General features: G+C 45.0%; 1 long non-coding RNA gene across 7 annotated transcripts; it reads right to left on the bottom strand.

Moving 5' to 3' along the window:
- Positions 1-1,505: 1,505 nt before the first annotated feature.
- On the bottom strand, positions 1,506-5,201 carry LOC133915852 (uncharacterized). 7 transcript variants are annotated; one of them, XR_009909402.1, is made up of 6 exons: positions 4,314-5,201; positions 3,850-3,898; positions 3,590-3,750; positions 3,433-3,489; positions 2,094-3,067; positions 1,506-1,911 (listed from the first exon to the last, which is right to left on the bottom strand). It is a non-coding gene; the product is annotated as an uncharacterized LOC133915852 (long non-coding RNA). The 7 variants fall into 7 exon arrangements; XR_009909401.1 differs by having other exon boundaries at positions 1,508-1,911; positions 2,094-2,211; positions 2,406-3,067; positions 3,590-3,898; XR_009909405.1 differs by having other exon boundaries at positions 1,508-1,911; positions 2,094-2,179; positions 2,406-3,067; positions 3,590-3,898.
- Positions 5,202-10,441: the final 5,240 nt, after the last annotated feature.

The raw sequence follows: 10,441 nt of genomic DNA, 5'->3' as shown, positions 1-10,441 counted from the left end.
ACTGGTGGTACTCGGAGCAACATCACTTCTGACGCGAAGCCTTTTCCTGGAGTACACAAGAAGAGGAATCGAAGGTACCTAGATAAAATGTAGTTTCTCCTGTTTCTAAATTATTTTCTCTCATTTAACTATCATCATCTCTCAAACATAAGAATCTATCTAACTAGCCAAAATATTGCACAAAGCGATTTTGATTTACAAGAGAAATATTTCTACAAAAATTCAGAACCCTATCAACTGACCCTAAGTTGATCAAAGTGTTTGTATGCGTGAGATGCAAAATCTGGTTGGGTCGGGGTGATCTGGATTCCACTTGTCACTCTCTCGCAATCAATGGTTCGGTCGTTGTGAGTGACTCACCATGGTAGGCTAGCTTCAAATTCACGACTATCTTCCTTAGGTTCTGGCGGCTTAGGCCCTGTTTGTTTCAGCTTCGGATTCTGGCTTTCAGCTTTTATAATCCGAAGCTGAAACAAACAGGCAGTTTTTGGTTATAGCTTTTTAAAATCTGCTGGTTGGATTGTGAGAATCTGAGAAGCTGGTTTTCCTCAGCTTTTGATAGATTGTGAAAGTCCATTTTACTAAACTGTCCATTAAATTTTTTTAGAATCTACAGTCTAAAAACTTTTCACAATCCAGCTTTTCACAATCCAGCTTTTAACAATCCAGTTTTTATAAGCTGCTTTTCAGAATCTCTAGCTGAAACAAACAGGCCCTTAGCTTCTTGTTGACTCTCACTGCAATCAGAGCCTACGGGCCTAAAGAAAGAAAGAAGCCCCAAAGCTCATCGAAGCTTTGTAAAGTGTGTCTTCTTTTTAAACATTTTCTTATGTATCACGCATATGTATCTACCGAAATGTTATATGCCGCTTGCGTGGCAAATAACATGTCCCGCTTGGTGTTCATTAAGTGTTATTTGGGCTGGCCTGATCGTTTTTTTTTTCTTGGCCAACCCTTTTCACATTGCCGCCTTCTTCTTCTTAGGCGGATCCATGGGCTAGTAGCATAGTAGATAGAGGCTTCTTTCTCTTATTTTGCAAATTTCTTTAGCATTGTCTTCCCTACCGTTTTTAGTATTTCATTTTCCTTTTGTTTATTTTTTCTTTTGATTTTTTTCTTTCTTCATACATTTTTAGGATTTATTTTTCTTTTAATTAGTGTAGGTATTTTATTTATTTTCTACTGGAACTCTTTTAATAACTTTTTGAATTTATTTAATCAATTACAACAACTTTTCAATTACATTTGGAACCTATTAAACTTTTGTTACTAACTGGTACAAACTTATTTTACTAATTATGGGAACTTTTGTCAATACGCTTGGAACTTAGTCAACCAATCACGGGAAGTTTTTAACTAACCTTCAGAATTTATTCAACCAATTATATGAACTTTTGTCAATACCCTTGGAACTTATTCAACTAATTGCGTGAACTTTTTCGCTAACCTTTGGATCTAATTCAACCTGCTAAGGGTACATTTTTTTGCCAGTTAGATTGTATTTCGTTGGATGAGAGAATCAACTCTTCGAAACTATTTATTTTACTGTGGTGAGTATTCAAACATCACCTAAAAGAACGGAAAATAAGAAACATCAAACAACAACTAAATGCAGCCTGGATTTGCCAGCATGTATGCGTACAGGCAGCTGCCTTTTGGGTTTGCACTGCACTGCGGCCACCTCGGCCGACGTAATATGTTAAGGAGGTGAGCGGCGTTCGTGAAGCGCAGCCTAGGTGATATATTTCGCTCCCATGCATCTACTGTTCGACTCCATGTGAATAACGTCTAGCAGCATTTCATGAGTCGGGCTAAATAATAACCCCAGTCCATAATCCCTGCGCTACGGAGATTGCCTGGAACGATGAAGCTGGCCTGTCTGGATATTCGGCCCACATTCTCAAGAATGTACTGTAGTTGAGAAAACAAACCCAAAAAAAGGAGTCAGCCAAACATGGATATATGCTACTACGTAGAAGCATCAGGACAGAATTTTGAAGCCTATGTAATGTAATTCAGAGGTTCGTCCACCACAAATTTGGACCGTCGGAGAGACTAGATCAGACGGTGCCAAGGTATATAGACATGCATACCCCTCGTCATTTTCTTCATCCAAATGAACTCGTCTTATGCTCCATTCGGTCGCCTGCAGCTGCAGGCACACGTCTCAACAGGAAAACTACAGAAGGAACACAGACATATTCACATGTCCTGCATGCATCCAGATTTGCAGTGGTGAAGATGTGAAACCATGCAGCATGCGTGCGAACATATAAGTTGTGAACATATGATGGTAAATTGATAGAGCAATTACTTTCCTAAAAAGAAAAGTACAAAAGCATAATTTAACCAATGTAAAGTCATACTACATGATTTGCAAGCAGGGAATATTTCATCCGCCTTACTTTGTAAAGCTCGTCGAACTGGGCCACCTGCGCACATTTTCCCATAGTTTCCTTTCTCATGAAAAAGGGAGTTTGCATTGGCTCAAATCGTTTCCTCAGGAAAGCTAGCCCAAAATTTATCAATGTCAGGTTCAGGAGGACACCTTTCTTCAAATAGTAACCCCTTCCACCATCTAGGTCAGCACTTCCAGAAATTGATTGAATAGGAAACAGATTATGAGAGCCATCCTCAAAAATAAGAAACAAAACACAATACCAATCATGGGATTGTGCATAATTGCATATTTAATATATCCCAATAGCCTGTGATATCACATTATGAAAGGCATTAAACAGTCTCCTAGTTCTTAAGATAGGAATACAACGTTATACAGGAGGCAGCACAAAATCATATGCAGCCGTTCAAGGATTGCAGCAAGGAAGATAAGCAAGTTATTCCAAAAATAATCAGAAGTAAAGAAATGGGTGATCATCTAAACTTTGAAACAGTCTTGATGAAGCAATATTAGCCATGAGAGAGCACTCAAGACATATAGGAAAATCGTAAGCATGTACCCGTCTCCAGACGCTACAATGTCAAGCATCCTGCAAAGGTCCACATGGTTCTTCAAATTTTCCTCCACCCTCCTCTCTCTCCATGCCCGTACAATAGAATTGGTTGCCTGTGGAAATGAAATAACTACTATATCAGTTCAGCTGAACTTTATAACAGCTAGAGGGTCTCCTTCCAATTTTTAGAATTGGATCAGAATAAGCAGGCTCATGAGCAATCTTATACATGGATTTGCTCTTATACATGAAAGGAAATCTCCACTCCATTCTTTCATTAACAATGACAAAGCAAGATATCATTTTTTTTCTAGAAACAGGATGCGACGCGTATGCATGCATCACAAATATGCACGAGGGATTAAATTGAGGCATTAATCACAAATTTATATGCTGACACAACAGAAGGTAAATCAACATTTTCATACACCATATGTATTGCAGGTATGTACAGAACAAACTAAAAGATCGTGTTCACCTATTTACTTTCTGCTTGGTCCAATTCCGGAAGTATTAGAAGTCAGATGTTACCATCCTGTTAAGCAAGGAACAGCCAAAATTTAGGTATTAGAAATGAGAGGAAACAACAACTATTTGTGTTAAGCAAGCAACTGCAAAATTTTAGGTGAGATTACCATCCTGTTAAGCAAGCAACGCCTTTCTTTCTCTTCCTTTCGGCAGTATGAGAAATCAGAGGAAACAACTATTTGTGTTACTTCACATTCGTTACAGCCTGCTTTTGAAGTCAGATGTTCAAATCGAACCAATGCCAAATTAATAAAGTTACTGCTGGGACCTGATCACAAATCATCAAGGTATAATATATAATGTTGATTCACTGAAGATCATCTTCTCTATTGAACTTGTAAGATGCAGGTTCGTGAGTTAGATGTACCGTAACTCAAGCATGAATCTTGTCTCTTGTTCACCGAAGGACATGGCATCTGGCAAAATAATAAGACCAACATGTAACTCCGTAACAGGGGCACAACAAAAATCTGCTAAATATGAATGATGTGTTTATTACAAATTGTAGCATGCCTGAATTCGAATGAGCAATTACAGAAGTAGATTAGAATGCTTCTGTAACAAGATTAAAAAAAGAATCATGTTCCCCTGCCCTCCTAGTGTCTTATTAGAAAGTATCCCTTAGCTGTCATGGAGCATTAGATTAACCAACACATCGATAAATCATCATTAGGTAAGAAGCTCTGCTGGTCAGCTATGGCATCAATGACTGGAGCATTAGATTAACCAATACATCGATAAATCATTAGGTAAGAAGCTCTGCTGGTCAGCTATGGCATCAATGACAGCAGACAGAAAAAGAAAAGAACGGGATTTAGATGTACAACATACCTCAATCTGGCTCTGCCCAACTCAATTAGGATCCCTCACCTCGAGCAGGCATTCCCCATCCATACCTGCTATCTCAAATCTCTTCCAATACTCAAATCCCACGAATTTGTTGCCCCCTAGGACCAGGAAGAGGAGAGGACGAGACGATGGGGAAGACGACGAGCTCGATGAGGAATCGGACTGGCACTCGATGACGAGGAATCCAGCTGCTTCATGTCAAAACTGTGAGTAAACAACATACCAAATGCAAGTTTTATGCACTTCCAAGTGATTTAAAACACTGTCTCCTTTAGCCTCGGACATCACGAGTAAAATAGAACATGGAATCTGTGCATTCCGATATAGATAAGTTCCAACACAAGCAGTTCTCGCCTTGGGGCACAGGAGAGGGTGAGGTGGACACAGCGGGAAAGGACAGCCTCTGCATGATCGACCGGCCAGTACCACCAGCCACAGTGCAGCGGCTTTGCCGCGGCCAGGAATCCCGCATCGCTGCCAGGCAGATCCGAGTAGCTGCGCGAAGGGAATGACGACGACGACAACGACAACCGGCGTGTCGAGGAAAAGGCGACGGCGGTAGCAGGGCCAACGCTGGAGCGGGCGTGGCCGGCGGGGGAGAAGCAGCCGACATGCGGGGAGAAGGGGCAGTGCGCGACACCGGCGGTCACCGAGCTGAGCACCAGCAACCGCCTCCTCACCATCTCCTTCGGGCCCGCCGACCTCGCGCCTTCGGACGCACCCACTCGGCCCCAGGCCCGCCGCCCGACCGCATTACGTTGGCTAAACTGCTGCTGCCCGCCGACCCTTCCCGCTCCTTGGGCCCCACCTCGTCTCCCAACTCTCCAGCCCACGCTGCCGCCTCATTATCCCCAAACCTTGACGGTACAGGTCCGGGGTGTGGCACCAGTGACAGCAAGTAGGGATAAAAACGGTTGGAAATGATCGGAAGAAATCTCTATTATTTTTATTTTTATATTTTTTAAGTGAAATTGAAAATGATAGTGCTGGAAACGAATATGGTGTCGATATTACAAGAACATCGATAACGATATTATCGGAACGAAAATAAGCTGGTATCGATCGGGAACCGAAATTATAGAACGATAGACACCGACGTAATGCTAGTTGTAACCACCTCCATGCTTCATGTATATGATCAAGTCAATTGATCGAAGATTACACACAAACATAATATGAGGATAATATCAAATATTTAACTTAAGTAATAATAACATACATGTTCGACTTATCACATGCCAAACAAGCACACAACACAACCAAACACCAGAACATGCCAACATCCAACGAGATAGGCATATTACATATAGTTTTTAGTTCAGACTTGATATAGATACATAATAGTTCAGACTTAACATAGATTTGTATGGGTTAGACTGTTTGTGGATGTGGGCCTTTAGATATAGGGGTTGAAAAACAGTAATTACCGGGTCTAAAATACGATAACTACCGACCAAATACGGAAAAAAATCCGGAAACGATCGGAAGAGCCCAAAATCATTTCCACTTCCATTTCCGGGACGTAATACCATTTCCATTTCCATTTCTTCGGTATATCATTTCCAGCTACTACAGTCGGAACTCTTAAAAAACGAGCCCCGAAAAACCGATATATATCGTTTCCGTTTTCATCCCTAATAACAAGGACGTGAATGGGTCAGAGACGGCGGCATGGAGAGGACCGAGGAGGCGGAGGGTGCGGTCGTGGGTGTTACACTTTCATACATATATGAATACGTGTATGGCGTGTTCATACTCTTTCTATCTATTCACACAAGTGTCTCTTTGACTTCCCTCTTTTACATCTTTTTATATATGTATGAATGCATGCACTGCGTGTTCATACTTTTTTGGGTGATAGCTTGAGTGCTATATATTTGTAAGTTGTAACCTGAATATTCAATCAACAAAGATCATGTAATTCATTCCACTATCATGGTATCAGATAGGTTCGCTTTTGCGATCTTATTTCTGCCCCTCCAAATATTCACCAGTGACATTCGTTCGCAGGTCCTCTTCCCCGTCTCGTTGCTCTCCTGCATGAGACGTCCACTTTTCACTTCGCCGTGCTCTCTCTGCACGCTTTTTTGCCCATTCCCTTGTCTTTCTTCCACTCGCTGTCATGGTTCTGACCAAGGCTGAGCGCATTGAAGCTACACGCGCTGAGGACACACGTCGCGTTGAGGCCGCGCGCCTGGAGGAGCAACGTTGCCTCGACGCTAAGGCTGCGACTGCTCATGCCCTCGCGCTTGCCAACTCCACGGCGGCCCTGCACGCACAGGCCGTCACCGTGCAAAACTTCCATGTAATGGTCCCCATCGTTCTCGACCCTAGCTCCACCAACTATAGCTACTGGCGTGGCCTCTTCCTCAACACCCTCGGCAAGTACGCTCTTGCTGACCACGTCCTCTCCGACGACGTTCTGGACAACGAGGAGTGGCACCGCATAGACCGTACCGTGAACTCATGGATCTACGCCACGGTTTCTCCCGGAGTTCTTGAGATCATAATGGTCCTCAATGCCACTGCTAGGGAAGTGTGGCTTCGTCTTGAGCAGTAGTTTCTCGGCAACCAGGAGACACGCGCTCTCATCCTTGACGCCGAGTTTCGAAACTTTGTCCAAGGGGATCTCTCTGTAACGGACTACTGCCGCTAGCTCAAAGCAATGGCCGACACTCTCGCTGATTTGGGTGAACCGGTCATCGACCGAACACTCGTGCTCTCCATTCTTCGCAGCTTAAATGAGAGGTTCTCTCATCTGGTCTCAATCCTCAAGCGCCAGTAGCCCTTTCCCACCTTCATTGATGTGCGCTCGGATCTTTTCTCAAAGAAATCACCATGCAGAGCAAGCCTGGCGCGCCTTCTATAGCATTTGTTGCCGGCACTGATTCGGGCTCCAAGCTCAGCCAACCAGGAGCCAACCACCAGGGCTCCTCGTTCGGCCACGGCACAGGCGACGATACGCCCGACAACACCGGCACCAGTCCAACTCCACCAGCAACGACCAGTACATCTCCGGCGGTGGCAACTCAAATTCTCGTCGTAACCGCTGGCGTGATTGACGTCGCGACAATGGGGTTGCCTGCTTTAATTCCGCCCGTGGCAACTCCCATTTGGAAGGTTCTCGTCCTAGAGGCCCATGCCAGTTCTGGCCTTCTCTATATAATCCATGGACCGGAAGCATCCAGATGTGCCCAGGTCCGGTGTTGCCCTCTGCTACTTGGGCCCCGCCCGCAAGGCTGTATCCGCCCACCGGACAACAGCAGGCTTTCTTCACCAGCTTTCCCCAATAGTCGGTGCCATTTTCGGGCCCTCTTCAGCAATAATCGGCCGGACCATGGTGCTTACCCCCAACACTAGCTCCTATGGCTTCTGGGACTAGCATGAGCTCACCAACTCATTCAATACCATGACCATCACCCCACCTCCAAGCGGTGCATGGTACATGGATTCGTGAGCATCCGTGCACATGTCTTCCACCAACGGTAATATTTAAGTTTCCTCCCTACCCACCCCCTCTACTCCAACCAACATCATCGTTGGCAACGGGTCTCTCCTTCCCATCACGTCTATTGGTTCTACTCCTTTTTCTACCTCTCAACGTCCTCTTCATTTACGACACGTTCTTGTCTCTCCGCGTATTATTAAAAATCTCGTTTCTGTGCATCCATTCACTACTAAAAACAATTGTTCTGTTGAATTTGACCCCTATTGCCTCTCTGTGAAGGATCTACAAACCATGAATGTAATCATCAGGTGCAATAGCTCAGACCAGCTCTACCCCTTGTTCGCATCGTCGCCTCCTTCGCATGCACTTCTTGCCAGCACTCCTTCCTCTACTGTCTAACATCGGCGTTTGGGTCATCTTGGTCATGAGGCCCTCTCCAAGCTTGCCCCTGTTGCAGACATCTCATGTACTAAATCAGAATCGCTTTGCCATGCATGTCAACTTGGTCGCCATATGCATCTTCCGATTTCTAGCTCCAACTCTAGAGCCGTCCAAAATTTTGATTTAATACATTGTGATCTTTGGACTTCTCTTGTTGCCAGTATCTCCGGTTATAAGTATTACTTAGTCATTCTTGATGATTGCTCTAATTTTCTTTGGATGTTTCCTTTGCGACTAAAATCTGACACTTTCTCTACTTTGTCTTATTTTTCTCCTATGTCTCTATGCAATTTGGCTGCACTATTAAGAGTATCCAATGTGACAACAGCCAGGAATTCGATAACTCCTCTGCTCATTCCTTCTTCCTCACTACTGGTGTACAACTGTGTCTCTCATGCCCCCATATCTCCCCACAAAATGGTAAGGCTGAGCGCATCATTCGTTCTATCAACAATATTTTTCGCTCCCTTCTCTTTCAAGCTAGCATGCCTCCCTCCCATTGGGTAGAAGCACTAAACACCGCCACCTATCTCATCAATCACCACCCCACAAAGTCACTTTATTTTTCTGCACCCTATTTCGCTTTTACATGGTGTCCAGCCCACATACTCTCATTTACGTGTCTTCGGGTGCAAGTGTTACCCCAACCTCTCTACCATTACTCCCCATAACTATCACCTCGGTCCAACCTCTGCGTTTTTCTTGGCTATCCCTCAGATCACAAAGGATACATATGTCTTGACCTTTCTTCCAATCGCATCATCATCTCACGTCACTTCGTGTTTGATGAGTCCTCTTTTCCCTTCTCCAAGGTGTCTTCCCCACCTTCATCCAGCTTTGATTTCTTGACCGAGCTCAACACTATTTTGCCTCCCTTCTATACTAACTGTGCAGGTACACTCGGAGGTCCCTCCCACAATGCTGCTGCCCCTACTAGTTTCCCACCATTGGAAGATGCCAGCAGCACCGGCTCTACACCAGGGGCGCTTCCACTACTGTACCAGGTGAGGCGAGCCTTTCTCATGCTGCCCTGCCGGCCTCTGACCATAGGTTGTTGCTAGCTGGTCACATCCTGGTCGCCCCACCTGGTTTTCCCCCCTAGCTTGCCAAACTCACATTCCTCCAGCCCATCTAGTGGATGCTTGCGCCAGCCCAGCTCGGGTTGGGCTGATCGTTGCCTCGCCCTAGGTTGTCAGCCCAGCTGGTGGCGCTGATCCATCCCTAGTGCCTATGTCAAACAAACTATAGGTGCCCGCACCAGCTCAAGCGGTCGTGCATGTTTCCCATCAGGTGCCAAATCTCGCGGCCCCTCTTTCTGGTTCGGCTGCCCTCGTGACTCGAGTTGCTGCCAGTTGAACTGGTAAGGAAGTTGCTATCTCCATTCCACTGGTGGCCAACCAGCACCAGATGGTCACTCGCGGCAAGACCGGGTTTTGTTTCCCGGTTAATCGCATGAACCTTCATGCCTCCACCCTCTCACTGATTCCTAAGACGTACCGTGGCACTCTGTCGAATCCTAATTGGCACACTGCTATGACTGAAGAATTTGAGGCTCTCCAGGCAAACAACACTTGGGATCTCATTCCTCGACCTCTAGGTGCAAATATTGTCACCGGCAAATGGGTCTTTCGTCACAAGTTTCGGCCAGATGGTTCTCTTGATTGCTACAAGGCTCGTTGGGTTCTTCATGGTTTCACCCAACGTCTCGGCATTGACTTGGATGAAACTTTTAGTCCTGTCATCACCCACTACTGTACGCACAGTTCTCACATTGGCTCTCTCCCGTGCCTGGAAAATTCATCAGCTCGATGTAAAGAATGCCTTCCTACATGAAACGCTTTTTGAGATAGTCTACTATGCACAACCCTCTGGATTTATTAACCCTGCTCGGCCTGATGATGTGTGTTGATTGAACAAGTCACTCTATGGACTCAAGCAGGCACCTCAAGCATGGTATAGTTGATTTGCCTCCCACCTCCTGTCTCTTGGTTTTGTGGAGGCCAAGTCCGACACATCCTTATTCATTTTTCGGCGTGGTTCGGATACTATCTACCTGCTCCTATATGTCGACGATATTGTCTTGATAGCTTCATCTCTGAGTCTTCTTCGTCACACTATTGAGGCTCTTCAGTAGGAATTTGCGATGAAGGACCTCAGACCTCTTCATCATTTTTTGGGGATAACGGTTAATCATTGTGATGGTGCTCTTTTTCTCTCACGG

This window comes from Phragmites australis, chromosome 4 (assembly GCF_958298935.1).
Source record: "Phragmites australis chromosome 4, lpPhrAust1.1, whole genome shotgun sequence".
In the NCBI taxonomy this organism is placed as follows: domain Eukaryota; kingdom Viridiplantae; phylum Streptophyta; class Magnoliopsida; order Poales; family Poaceae; genus Phragmites; species Phragmites australis.
The sequence above is the reverse complement of the archived record's forward strand: the minus strand, read 5'-3'. Positions and strand labels throughout refer to the sequence as shown.